This window comes from Lepidochelys kempii, chromosome 25, assembly GCF_965140285.1.
Source record: "Lepidochelys kempii isolate rLepKem1 chromosome 25, rLepKem1.hap1, whole genome shotgun sequence".
NCBI classification, from domain to species: Eukaryota; Metazoa; Chordata; order Testudines; family Cheloniidae; genus Lepidochelys; species Lepidochelys kempii.
In genome coordinates, this window is record NC_136404.1 from 4604101 (window position 1) to 4617515 (window position 13415).

General features: G+C 53.3%; 1 protein-coding gene across 1 annotated transcript in view; it reads left to right on the plus strand.

The window, feature by feature from the left end:
- Nucleotides 1-10194: 10194 nt before the first annotated feature.
- ELAVL1 (ELAV like RNA binding protein 1) overlaps nucleotides 10195-13415 on the plus strand; it is a 111121-nt gene continuing 107900 nt past the window's right edge. Inside the window, exon 1 of the mRNA XM_073324407.2 lies at nucleotides 10195-10302. The gene's annotated coding sequence lies outside the window, so the exon portion shown is untranslated. The remainder of the gene's footprint in view (nucleotides 10303-13415) is intronic.

Consider the following 13415-nt stretch of genomic DNA (forward strand, 5'->3'; position numbering starts at 1 on the left):
GCAGGACGTTTCATGGGCCAACCTCCTCTCTCTGGTTTTATAAATGGCTGTTTTAGCCAAAGCTAGGAGGAGGTTGACCAGAAGATCCCGCGACTTTGTGGGGCCACGGATGGGAAGTGTATAGATAAAAAGGTGGGGGGGAAAATGAAGCCAGAAGCGTAATAGAATATTTGTGAGGAGCCGGAAAAGGGGCTGCAATCTGGCACACTCTAAATACACGTGCGCCAGGGTTTCCCTCACATTACAAAAAGGACAAGTGTCCGGAATGGGGGTAAACCGTGTCAAGAACACGCCCGTGCTCACAGCTCCGTGAAGGAGCCGCCAACTGATGTCCCCGACGGGCCTTGGGACCAAGGTGGAATACAGGCTGGCCCACCAAGGTTGCTCACCCTCCAAAGGTGGCAGGAGATCCCGCCACTTTGTATCGGGGCGGGACACCAGGGTGTGGGCGTGAAGGGTGTGAAGCGTAAGTGTATATAAGTATTTCCGTGAAGCAATTTGAAAGCTAACCGGCTGCAGTTCGTGCAGCCGGCTTGCAGTGAAAGGGTGAGGGGTTTGTTGGGATCTACGGGGTGGGGGTCCAATGGAAAGGTCCGGCGGGCCTGGGGTAGGGGATGGGCGGGGTGCGCCCTCGCACAAGGCTCGGCTAACATAAGCCCGAGCAGCGGGGGTCAAGGCGGCCTTCACCTCCTGAAGTGCGCGCCGGGGGGTACGGAGGCTGGAGAGCCCCATGCGCCGAGCGAGCGTCAGGGGATCCAGCCAGTCTCTCCGATCGTAGTCCAGGAGGTCTCCGACCCTCGTGACTTCCGCCAGGACCAACCTCTGGCGTTCCGAGCGGGACTCCGCCACCTGCACACGGAGCTGGGGGTTGTGTAGCAGGGGCTCCGTGAGGAGATCTGCTCCCACGGTGGCCGCCACGGACCTGGTTGTTAGAAACAATTTCCAGGTCCGGAGGAGGTCCTGGTAGAAGACCGGCAGCCCGGAGAGGTCTCGCGGAAAACCCCTCGGAGAAAGATAAAAGAGCTGCCGGTCATATCGAAGCCCTTGGAAACGGTGCAGGAAGGTGTGCGCCAGTATGCTCCACGCGGAACTACGTGCACTATCGAAGAGCCTCTGCAGGGCCTGGAGGCGGAAAACGCGGACCTGAGTGTACAGACACTTCAGGCCCTGCCCTCCTTCCTTCAGGGGTAGATGAAGAACTCCAACAGGGGCCCAGTGCATTCCTGACCAGAAGAACTCCAGAATCAATCTCCGAAGGTGGGTCAGGAAACCCGGGGCCGGGGCCAGGGTGTTGAGCCGGTACCAGAGCGTGGACAGGACTAGTTGGTTAAGCACCAGTGCTCTCCCTCGGAGGGAGAGACATCAGAGTAGCCTCGTCCATCTCCGGATCCGCTCTATCACCCCGCCCTCTAAATTTTGCCAGTTCTCCGGCGGGGAAGGATGCGTGGCGGAAAGGTAAACGCCGAGATAGAGCAGTGGACCCGCACTCCACCGGATGGTCTGAAGTGCGGGTGGGAGGGAGCTTACCTGCCGCCAGTCCCCCACCGCCAAGCCAGAGCTCTTGACCCAGTTGACTCGGGCGGAGGAGGCTGCCGAATAGATGGCTTGGCATGCCTCCACTCGCGCCAAGTCGCCCGGGTCCTGGACCACGAGGAGTACGTCATCGGCGTACGCCGACAGGACCAGCCGCAGCTCCGGCTCCCGCAGCACCAACCCTGTCATCCTCCTGCGGAGGAGACAGAGGAAAGGCTCGATCGCCAGAGCATACAACTGGCCCGCACTCCTCGCCCGAAGCTGACCGGTTCAGTCAGGGTCCAGTTGAGCCTAACCAAACACTCCGCGGAGGCATACAGCACCCGGAGAAAACTCACAAACTGAGGTCCAAATCCAAACGCCTGCACAGTGCTCAGGAGGTACCCATGGTCTACTCTATCGAACGCCTTCTCCTGATCAAGAGACAGGAGGGCGAACGACAGACCATCTCTCCGCCCGAGTTCCAAAAGGTCTCGGACTAGAAAGAGGTTGTCGAAAATGCTGCGACCCAGGACAGTATAGGTCTGGTCTGGGTGGACCACGTCCGCCATCACGGACCCTAGCCGCAGCGAGATTGCTTTCGCTACGATTTTGTAATCCGTGCTAAGGAGTGAGACGGGACGCCAGTTTCGTAGATCGCGGAGGTCCCCCTTCTTCGGCAGCAAAGCGAGCACCGCTCGCCTGCATGACAGAGGGAGGACCCCGCTCTGCAAGGACTCAGCCCAGACGGTGACTAGGTCTGGGCCGAGAATGTCCCAGAACGCGTGGTAAAACTCCACGGTCAGCCCGTCCATGCCCGGAGATTTATTGGTGGGCATGCGACGGAGGGCTTCCGAGAACTCGGCCAGGGTGAGAGGCAGCTCTAGTTGGTCTCGGTCGCCCACGCTGACCGTGGGGAGTTCCTCCCAGAGCACCTCGCAAGCGTCAGGATTGGTCGGGTCCGGGGAGAAAAGGCTTGTGTAGAAGTCACGGGCCCTCCCACACATCTCCGCCGGATCCGTGAGGGGGGTGCCGTCTTCCGCAAGAAGGCAGGTGACGTGTTTCTTGGCCCCCCTCGTTTTCTCCAGGGCATAGAAGAAGCGGGAGCCGCGGTCCATCTCCCGAAGGAGGCGGATGCGGGACCGAACGAAGGCACCTCGGGTCTGGTGGTCCTCAAGGGCCCGGAGCTCCTCCCGCTTCTCCCAGCACGCTCCGCAGAGGGATGGGTCCTCGGGATCGGCAGCCAGGCGCCTCTCCATCTCTAAGACCTCCCGTTCCAACTGCTCTATCGCCGCATTTCGCCGTCGGCTGGTGCCCCGAGTGTAGTCACGGCAGAAGAGCTTGGCGCGCACCTTCCCGAGATCCCACCATCGCCGCACCGAGGGAAAGGCACGCCACTGCTCTCGCCAGGCCAGCCAAAACTCCCGGAAGGACATCACAAAGCTCTCGTCCTCCAACAGGCTGTTATTAAAGTGCCAATAGGCCGGCCCCGGTCTCTCTGCACGGAGGGAGACCGTTACAGCGACTAAATGATGATCGGAGAATGGGGCCGGCCGAATGGCGGAGGAGTGGGCCTGTGAAAGATGGAAACGGGATAAATAAATACGGTCCAACCGAGAGTGGTGTGACCGATGGGCCTCCACCCGGACAAAGGTGAACGTGGAGGTGTCATCTGGGTGATGGTCACGCCAGACGTCCACTAGGGAGTGATGGTCAACTATCCCTTGGAGAATATTCGCAGCGGCCGGACTCGGTTCGGCCCTTGAGCGGTCCCGTTCCTCGAGGGTGGTGTTAAAGTCCCCGCCCAGGACCAGGCACTCGTGCGAATCCAGGGTGCCGAGAAAGTCGGACACCTGCTGATAAAATTGTGGCCGCCTGGAGCTCATTTGCGGGGCATAAATGTTAACAAGATTAACCACGAGCCCCTCCATACGGACTCAAAGGTGCAGCACGTGGCCCGGCACGGCCTCATTGACCCCTAGCACCTCAGGCCGTAGGTTGGGGGAGAACAGGGTTGCCACTCCAGCCTGCCAGGTCGCAAAGTGGCTAAAGTATACCCCGTCCCCCCACTCCAGCCACCACCTGTCCTCGGCGGCCGGGTCCGTATGGGTCTCCTGCAGGAAAACTACAGAGTACCTCCCTTCCCGAAGGTAAGAGAGCACTTGGGACCTGCGGAGAGCCATCCTACAGCCCCTGGTATTCAGGGTCGCAATAATAAGAGGCGTCATGCGGAGGGCTGGGGGGGTGGGGGCCTCGTATTGGTGGGGGGGTTCAGGGCCCCCAGCGGGTTGCACAGCAACCCATGACCCATCCCGTGGGTGAGTAGATCGCGTCGGAAGCTGCGGGCTCGCTTGTAGGCCGCAGCACCGCGCTTTCCTTGCCCCCTGCCCTCCTTTATAAGGGCCCTTGTGGCCTGGAGGATTTGATCAAAGTCCCCCCATAGCTGAAGAGCCAGCTGTGCCCTATTGCGGGCGCCACGGGTGTGCTCTAGGAACTTCCGTAGAGCATGCCGCAGCTCATGGGGGGGTGGGGTTACAATTCCCGAGGTATTCCCTGATGGGCCTCTTAATACAGCCTCGTGGTCCGCTAAGGCAGGTAGACAGGGTGCGGACCACCGACGGGGCGTCTGACAGGCTGGGGTTATTAAATTCATTTCACGCCTTGGGGTGGAGCGGGATGGCAGGGAAAAAATTGCCACTCCTAATGGGTCGCGGCTAGAAAGTGCAAAGACTGCTCCCTAGGGGGAATCTGCAAAAGGCGGAAAGGAAATAACCCCAGGGGCGGCATTAACATTGCAGGAGGAGGGACCTTGGGCAGGGGCAGGGGTGGGGGCAGGGGCAGGGGTAAGGCTCTGGGATGCAGGAGGCAAGCAGCTAAAGGAAAGTGCTTCCTGAGCAGAGTCAAGGGTTAAGGGGTAAGGGAGGGGGCTCCCAATAATGCTAGGTGCTGGCTCCATGGTGGTCTTAGCGGCCATGGCATCAGGTGGTGGACCGCCTTCTGCAGGGTGCTCACCCGGGAAGGCAATTAGGGGGTGGGAGCATGGGGAAAGGGAGGCTGGGGTAAGGCTGCCCAGCTCGAGGCCAGCCGGCAGCATATCATCCCCTCCCTGGGTGACCGGGGTCAAATCTAGGGCCTCAATCTCCGCATACATGGGGGAGAGGCCAACTCCTGCCACCCCGGGGGCCTCTCCTCTAGGGCCCGCCTCAACGGCCGCCTCGGGGTCCGCGGGGGGTTCGGGTAGCGTCCAGGCAGAAGGGGCGTCCTCAAAAGTCTCGGAGGGGAGGGTCTCCCGTGGAGGGGGGATTCTGCCCTCCAATGCCAGTCCGTCTTCACCTCCCGACACCAGCGGATGGATCTCGCTCGTGGCCGTGGCGGGAGGCTCGATAGCAGTGCCTCCTTTCCTGGTCTTCCGGGGGGCTTCCGCGTCAGGTGGATGCAGTGGAGCTCGAGCCTTCCGCTTGCCTCGCTTCCCCTGGACTAGGGTCCAGCCCTCCATAGCGTCATCTGGGGGCTGGTTAGCAGGGGTCGTGTCGGGGGGCGGAGGTGATGGTTTAGGGGTTCGGGGAGGTAGCAGTGGGGCAACATGAGGGGCGGGGGCTTCTCCTTGGGGAGGGCCCTCTCCTATACCCGATAATATCCTTGCCACACACTCCTCCATGGGCTCTGTTGGATTGATACTATCAAGGGTGGAAACCCCTTGCTCGCCCGGGCATTGTAGGGAAGATATCTCTTGGGCCCGGACGGGAGCAGCGATGGGTCGAGTAGGAGGGTTGGTTTCAGGTGCTGGGCAGCCAGGGGCGTCGGCAGCGACGGGGCCGATGTCCTGCCGGGTCTCGGGGGTTTCGGGTGCCCCTCCCCCCCGGGCCAAAGGGCAGTCTCTGCGGACATGCCCCGCTGAACGGCAGAGGTAGCACCGAGCCTCTCCGGTAGAATAAAAGACCCGATAGCGGGCTCCCTCGTAGGGGACTAGAAAGGACCCCTCAAGCGCCTCTCCGTCACGCGCCCCTGCCAGTGGTAGAAGCTGCACTTGCCAGCGGAACGAAAAAATGTGACGGAGGGTGGGGTCCTTGCAGCCCAACGGGAGAGGGCTAATGACAGAGACAAGTTTCCCCAGGGTGGAAAGAGCGGGTAAGAGGGCAGCATTGGGTAAGAAGGGAGGAACGGAGGTAAGGACGAGGCGAATGCCCAGGTCTTCTAACGGTTCTAGGGGGACAAACCCCCCCCCCCACTGTCAGGCCCCTCTCTACCGCCTCCTGGGCGGCATCCTCCGAGGCTAAGAAGAAAACGACCTTCCCATACATCTTGGAGGCCGCCACAATAGCCGTGGGTCCTACCACCTTCGCCAATGCCTGCACGTATGTCTCCACGTGGGGCGAGGCGGGCACCAGGAGGCAACGGACGCCGTGCTTCCTGGTCAAGGCGGGGAAAGGGCCTCGGCTGCTGGTGATGGTGGTGGAGGCAGAGGGGGGGCGAGATGACGAGGCGGCAGGCAGAGGGGAGCCTGCTGCCGCCCGGGCATATGTCCTAGGGGCCGGGGGAGGGACAATCGCAGAGCTGGTGGAGGGAAATGCTGGGAGGGGCGCCACGGTTAACATAACATCATTCAACATGTTTGAGTTGTGCCAAATGTCACTACATTGCATCATCACAAGACGGGGTGAGGCTGATATGGCTGTGGAAAAGGCTTATGCAATCCAAAAAATGCACATTAGCCCAGGTATTTTCAGTAGCGATAGGGAAGTGTATTACCATTGTACAAAGCACAAGTGAGACTTATTCTGGAATATTGTGTGCAATTCTGGAATCCCATATTTAAGAAATATGAATTCAGAACAGGTGCAGAGAAGGACTACTAGGATAATCAGAAGAATGGAGAACCTGCCTTATGAAAGAATATTAAAAGAGCTTGGCCTTGTTTAGCCTAACAATAGGAACGCTGAGGGGATATATGATTGCTCTCTATAAATACATCAGATGGAGAAACACAAGGAAAAGAGAGGAGTTATTTAAATTAAGGGCCGATGCTGGCACAATAACAAATGGATATAAACTGACTATCAACCAGTTTAGGCTTGAAATTAGACAAAGGTTTCTAACCATCAGAGGAGCAAAGTTCTGGAATCGTCTTCCAAGGGGAATAGTGTGGGCAAAACCCTCATTTGTTTCAAGACTTAGCTTGGTAAGTTTATGGAGGGAATGGTCTGATGAAGTTGCCTACAATGGCATATGGCCCATCTGCATCTGCTATTAGCTATTATCTCCAATGGCTGGAGATGGGACACTAAATGGGGAGGGCTCTTGAGTTACTACAGAGAATTCTTTCCCAGGTGTCTGGCAGGTGGGTCTCGCCCACATGTTCAAGGTCTAACTGATTGCCATATTTGGGATCATGAAGGAATTTTCCCCTGTGTCAGACTGTCAGAGACTCTGGGTTTTTTTGCCTTCCTCTGCAGCATGGGGCATGGGTCACTTGCTGGTGTGAACTACAGTACGTGGTGGATTCTCTGTAATTTGAAGTCTTTAAATCAAGATTTGAGGACTTCAGTAACTCAGCCAGAGGTTAATTGCCTATTTCAGGAGGTGAGGTTCTGTGGTCTGTAATGTGCATGTCAGATTAGTTGATCATGATGGTCCCTTTGGCCTTAAAGACTAGGAATCTGTAATTGCATTGTGACAAACTAGCATCACATTTTAAAAAATGCCATATCCTAATGCAACACGAAGGCATTGCACAGACGTGTCATCATATGGCATCAGAACTTCACAACACAAAATGAAAACATTCCCTCAAAACAGCATCACACTTTCTTAAAAAACATAACACAGTGCAGTAAAATGGTGGCATTGCTTCAAATCATAGTCACGCCTTTACACAACACAATGCTTTTTGCACTGAAATAGCATGTTATATTATATTATAACATAATTGCGATATGAAGTGCCATTATGACATGAAAATCATCATCAAGACTCAAAGTAGCATTGCCATGTGATAAAGTTTAGTGGCCCAAAAGGATTATAGAGACCTGTGAACCTTCTGCTCTCAGTCATGGGGGTTTGCTCCATTAAAATCAGGATAATTCCAGAAAATCCAAGAATACCAGAAGATTGTCGTGCTTGTGAGTGACAAAATTGTGACACTGTAGTTGGCACATAATGAAAGAAGGCAATGACAGATGTCCCAACATCTTTAGCATCTTTTACAGAGCTTTGGAAGGTATTTCAGGACCTAACAGGTTGGAATTTACAGAATGTTGAGTCTCATTGGCTCAATGTACATATGGCAATCATAGAGGAGAAAAAAAGGACAGGCGGTGCTCTCTCTCCCCTCCATCAATAAGTAGTCTCTTTGCCAAACTCTGACATGATGTTATTTCCCCTCACTTTCTCTTTGATAGTGTGTTCTCCATCCTGTTACAGAGATTGGGCTGCCCCACACATCAGTTTCTTATAGTGCTGAGCATGGAGATTAAAGAGTGGCCCATTACAGTTTGAACAGTTGAATGGGATTCAGTGGGCACCTAGACTGTAAAGCGGGGTAACATTACTCAAAAAATGTTGGGCATGTATTACACAAAGCATTTGACACAAGAAAAAACTTGAATTTCTTAAAATTCAAGACGGCTTGAATAAATTATCTGTGCACTTTCCGCATCTGATTGTTCAGATGTTCCAGAATAATAGGGTAAATAATAATCACCTAAGTGCATAAAGTAATTCCACATATGTATATACCAGTATGTCACACATATGCCTATATATGTGATTATGTCAGTATATTTTAAATTTACATCCTTCTCTTTAGATCAAAGTTTACCTTCATTCAGCACAAATTTTGCATTAACTCATATTTACAGTTGTAAATTATTTACATCAGTAATACAGAATCATGAATTTGAGGTTACATGTCTTATGTATGAAAGAGAAAAAAATTCACATTATGTGAAATACTAGTCATTTTCTGGCATCCTTTGTTTAGAGTCTGACCAATGTGTGCCACATTGAACCTTGCCAAGTATATTAGATTATCTACAGTCCTGAAGACTTAAAATTACATTTGTCATGCACGGAATTTCCTTTCTTGTAGGAGGTATACCACTGAATGACACTGGATTGATTAAAAAAATACATTTCTTTCCTGTAGCATCGGCGACATTTTAAGACACCAGGACTCCTCACAGATTCTGTGCACTGGGGCTAACCACAAATTCAAAGCGCCAACTGCCTCTAACTATATGAAATGTGCAGGTATCCAAGATAACTGTTTTCTCCAAATTGTATTAAGGAGGATGGAGGGATTTAGGAGAATAAAAATCCTGAATGGTTATGCCCCTTAAGCTCACTGCAGAAAGTGCTCTAAGCCCACATGGGAGAGCAGGCCAGCTGAGTTTCTGGGGTATAGCAAGTCTCATGTTCACCGTAGACATACCAGGGCAAAAACATTGACTTTTATTGTAACAATCTGTTTATCTTTGTGTCCTGTGTTTTGATATTGGCCCCACACACAAAGGGATCATTTCACCCAGTCATGTCCTTTGATATCAGGGAATACAGCCAGAGTTTTTCAACGATTCCAGCTTCTTGCTTTTCACCCTTACGACCCTATTGCTCTGAACATTTGTAGCCAGGGAGCGTTAAGAGTCTTGTTCCATCTCTGCAAGTAGAATTGGGGCCAGGCCAAACAGGGGCCTGAAAGGCAGAAAGACTCCTACTTGCCAGGTTCTGTGAAAGAGTGCTTAGGGTGCCCATGATTTTGCTTTGCCCAAAAATGCTTGGGAGCAGAGGAAGGGTGAACATCAGTATCCATTGTCCACACTAAAAAAAGAACAGGAGGACTTGAGGCACCTTAGAGACTAACAAATTTATTTGAGCATCAGCGTCCGTGGGCTACAGCTCACTCCATCCGGTGCATGCCGTGGACTCTAAGGTGCCACAAGTCCTCCTTTTCTTTTCGCGGATACAGACTCACACGCTGCTACTCTGAAACCTGCCCAAACGGTCATTCTGAAGCCTTCTGCCCCTGTGAGCCTTTTACTCCTGTATTTGGAGCCTGGCTTTTCTTTTCTCCTTTCATTCGTCCCCCCGTTTCCCCATTTCTTTAACCTACAGATTCCGAAGGAAAATTCGCCTTTCGGCTGACAGCCGTACCTGGGCCGCCTGTGACCGCACGGACACCCGCTTGGCGAGCGGACCCTCTCTTCTTCACTCAGTGGACAGAGTTTCCTTCCCCTCAGAATCAAACCCGCGGCCGGAGCGCCGCTCTCCGAGCACACACGTACCCCCTCTGCTCCCCCAGCCCGGCCGCAGAAAGCCGGGCCGAGGCTCGCGGCCCGCGGGCCCCTGGACACGCTCCCCAAGGGCTGGAAGCCGCTTTTGGCTACGTGGACGAACCGAGCAGGCGGCCGGGACGGGGGACGGGGCCTTCCCCCAGCTCCCGCGCCCGGACACAGAGCCCGCGCCGAGAAACGGGGCCCGTGGGCCACCGCGGCGGCAGCCCAGGTGATTCCGCGCCCTGCCCAGCTCCGCCCCTCCTCGCGCCAGGCCCGCTCTCCCCCCTCCCGCCGCCGGCCTCGGCCGCCCCGCGCCCGCCCGCCGCGAGCGCCCGCCCCGGGGGTACGATTGACGGACTGGCTGTTGCTCCAATGGGGCGCCGGCCACGTGTGCAAAGTAACCAATGGGGCTCGGTGGGCGGAGCGGGGGCGTGTGCAGGCGGCGCAGCGAGCGGCTTGTCTTGCGCGCTGCGGAGCTGTTCGCCTCCCGCTGCCCAGGCCCTGCCGGAGCCGCCGCCAGGTGAGGCCAGGCTGGGCGAGGCGTGCGGCGAGGCTGGGGCTAGGTCGGACTTGCCTCCTGGCGGTGGAAGGAGCGGGCCAGGCTGGGCTCGAGAGCGAGGCTGTGGCCTGGCCCTGCGGGGGAGACCTGGGGCCTGTGGGGGGAGGGGCGGGCCGGGGCCTGTGGGGGGAGGGGGAGACCTGGGGCCTGTGGGGGGAGGGGCGGGCCGGGGCCGGGGCCGGGGCCTGGGGTGGGGGAGGCCCTGGCCTGCGGCGGCACATCATGAGCGGGAAGTGGAGCCGGTTGCAGTGGTATTGGGTGTGCAGGATGCAGGCCATGGGCAGCGGGTGTGAGCTTGTCTACATCGTGTTCTTTTCTTTTTTAAATTCTCATTATTGGCAAGATTAGAGCAGCTCCTCTGGCTGGTGGGAGTACGAGTGTGGACAGGGATCCCATGTGCACTAACATCAGCACTATAAGTTAGACCTGCTCTGGGTAAGGTTACCCACATCCTGTTAAATTCCAGAGACTTTGGGAGACCTTGGCTATACTAGCCCCCCCCCCCCCCCCGTGTTACTGTCAGTGAGGTTGCTCTGGTGAGAGATCTTTCGAGTAAAGCCAAGTGTACTGACTACCTGTATGTGTAGTGAGCTGGGTGATGGGAAGAATGTGTGTGGAGAGAGTGTGTACCTGGAGCTGCCCCATGGCGAGAGGGAGTGTTGTGTCTCCTTCTGATGCAGGGTGATGGATGATGAAGTGTATGTGGGGAGTGTGTGTTTTGTGCCCTGTTAGAAGCAGATGGGGGAATGTTTTGGGTCATGGGGCCTTGGATATGTTGATATTGTGGAGAATAAGGGGTAAGGGGCTGGGTCATATAGAGTGTTCTCTTATGATTCATTTTTGCTGCCTTTGACATGGTTGATGACTTAATCCACCTGATTTTTGTGATATTTTTTTTTTCTTTTTCTTCCCTATCTTGCCCTTGGATGCTGTATTGAATATTTGGAGTGCCATACAATTGGTTAGAGTTGCTGACAACTCAGGTTCCTTTGAACAGTTTTTCATACTCCCCTCTTTCTGTCTGCCATTGTCCTTCAGTTCTCTGTTTTCGCTTCTTCTGTATACTTTCCTCTTTTTTACTTCATCACCACTTATACATTCATTATCACCCCGTAGCCCTATATACTCATGACACTTCCACACCCCCTATCCACTCTAGCATACTTAGCTGATGCTGACATCTTGGGTGTCCAGCCACTATCTCAACTTCTTGCTGGCCCATGCACCCTGCATTCCAGTAATGAAGATGTTTACTGATAGTCTACTCAAAACTAGTTACTGGTAAGTAGACTTTCTCATCTTTTCTCCTAATTTCTCTTTTCTGTCTCCATTGATAACTCCACTCTTTCTTGTGATTCAGCCTGTAATCTTGCTATGATGTTTTATTCTACTCTGCCCCATGTTGTCTTTCTTGCTAACACCTGTTGCTTCTTTCTTTTAAAATTTGTCCTGTATTGACTGCTAAAACCCTTGTCCGTATCCTGGTCACTTTCTGCCTTTATTGCTATAATCTCTTGTCTGGCCTCTCTTTCTTTTGTTTCTTCTCCTTCCAGTCTGTTTGAAATGCTGCTGCCAAAGTCATCTTCCTTTCCTGTGACTTAATGTTACTGTGATCCTTCCTTCGCTTCCTGTGTCTGAATACATAAAAGGAGCATATTCTTCATAGAAGGCCCTACATTGCCTTTAACCCCTACCATCTCTGTCTTTTTATTCACTCTCTGTTTCCTCATCCTTTTGCCTTCTTCAAACCTGTGTCTCCTTTCCCCATTCCTAGTTTTGTGCCTTCTATCACTTTTATCTTCTATAGCTGGAACATCTTGTCTTCATCTGCCAGAAGCTCACCCTCTTTCCTTTAAAACTCAGCTTTCTAAGCAGACCCAGGAACCTTCACCCTCTGTTTCCCAAAGTGATTTTCTGCCCCTTGTCTTTGATTCCTATGTTGATTGTAAGAACTTCAGGGCAGAGATGTATTATGGAAACTTGTTAGTGGTATCATGGTTAAGGTTGTATCAGATATCTGATTTTCATGGGCCCTTACTATCTGAAGCCCTGAAAGTTTATGGAAGTTGCTATTCTGGAATAATTACTCCGTAATAGTTACATTGGCACAAGCCCTGTGTGAGCAGTCTTATTTTGGAATAAGTATCCACACAGGGGCTTACACTGAAACAACCATTGCAGAATAGCTATTTTGGTAAACTTCTAAGTGTAAACAAGCCCTAAAAATGACGTTGGCACCTAGAAACCCCACACTGCTGATCCCATATGTTCACATACATACTGATTCTTGTATCATTCAATGTTGGTGATATATAACTGTTTTTAAACTTACTTACTAACTATGCTGACCCCAGAGGAAAAGTTAAAACTCCTTCCGCTCTTTGTAGGAGACAGTCAGGGAGCCCTACTCCCCAGGCAGTCCCTGTAGTTGATCATCCTCAGGATGTTTGATGCACTGGCATTACCAGTTTATCATCCCTCACTTCCATCAATACCCCTGCTTTCCTTTATTTACTCTCAGCTTCCCCTGCATAATTAAGTTTGATGAACCATCTATGATTTATCAGTCTGACAGTAGTGGCTACTGATCCAAAGATAGGTTGCTGTCTGAGTCTGAACTCAGAGGAGTGCAGCTGGGAAAGACACTGCTCACTACCCCTCATATCCCTGCTTCCTTTTCTTCCTCGCTGCGAGCACCACATGGGTAGAGGGACTGTATTTTCAGGTTTCTTCAACTGAAATTTGTGCTGAGGAGGGAGCATGTCCAGGGAGCAATTTTGGAATCTGGCAGGCAGAGATAGTGCCCGATCTATCCTACGCTGACACGGGGTGGAGCTGGAGGCAAGAAAGGCGCTGATTAGGGATGCGGGGGGAAGTAGTAGTGGAGGATATAGGATGGATCGGGATATGCCTTTCTCCCCAATGAACCCTTTATTTTAATGTCCCATACTGAGAGTGGGAGTCTTGCCTGGCAACAGTTGTCTACAGCTCCTGTAGGAGACATCTGTGCTTGAAGGTTTCTCTTATGTCAAGCATCACCATCTTTGACACAGTGGCAGAGCTGTGCTATAGAA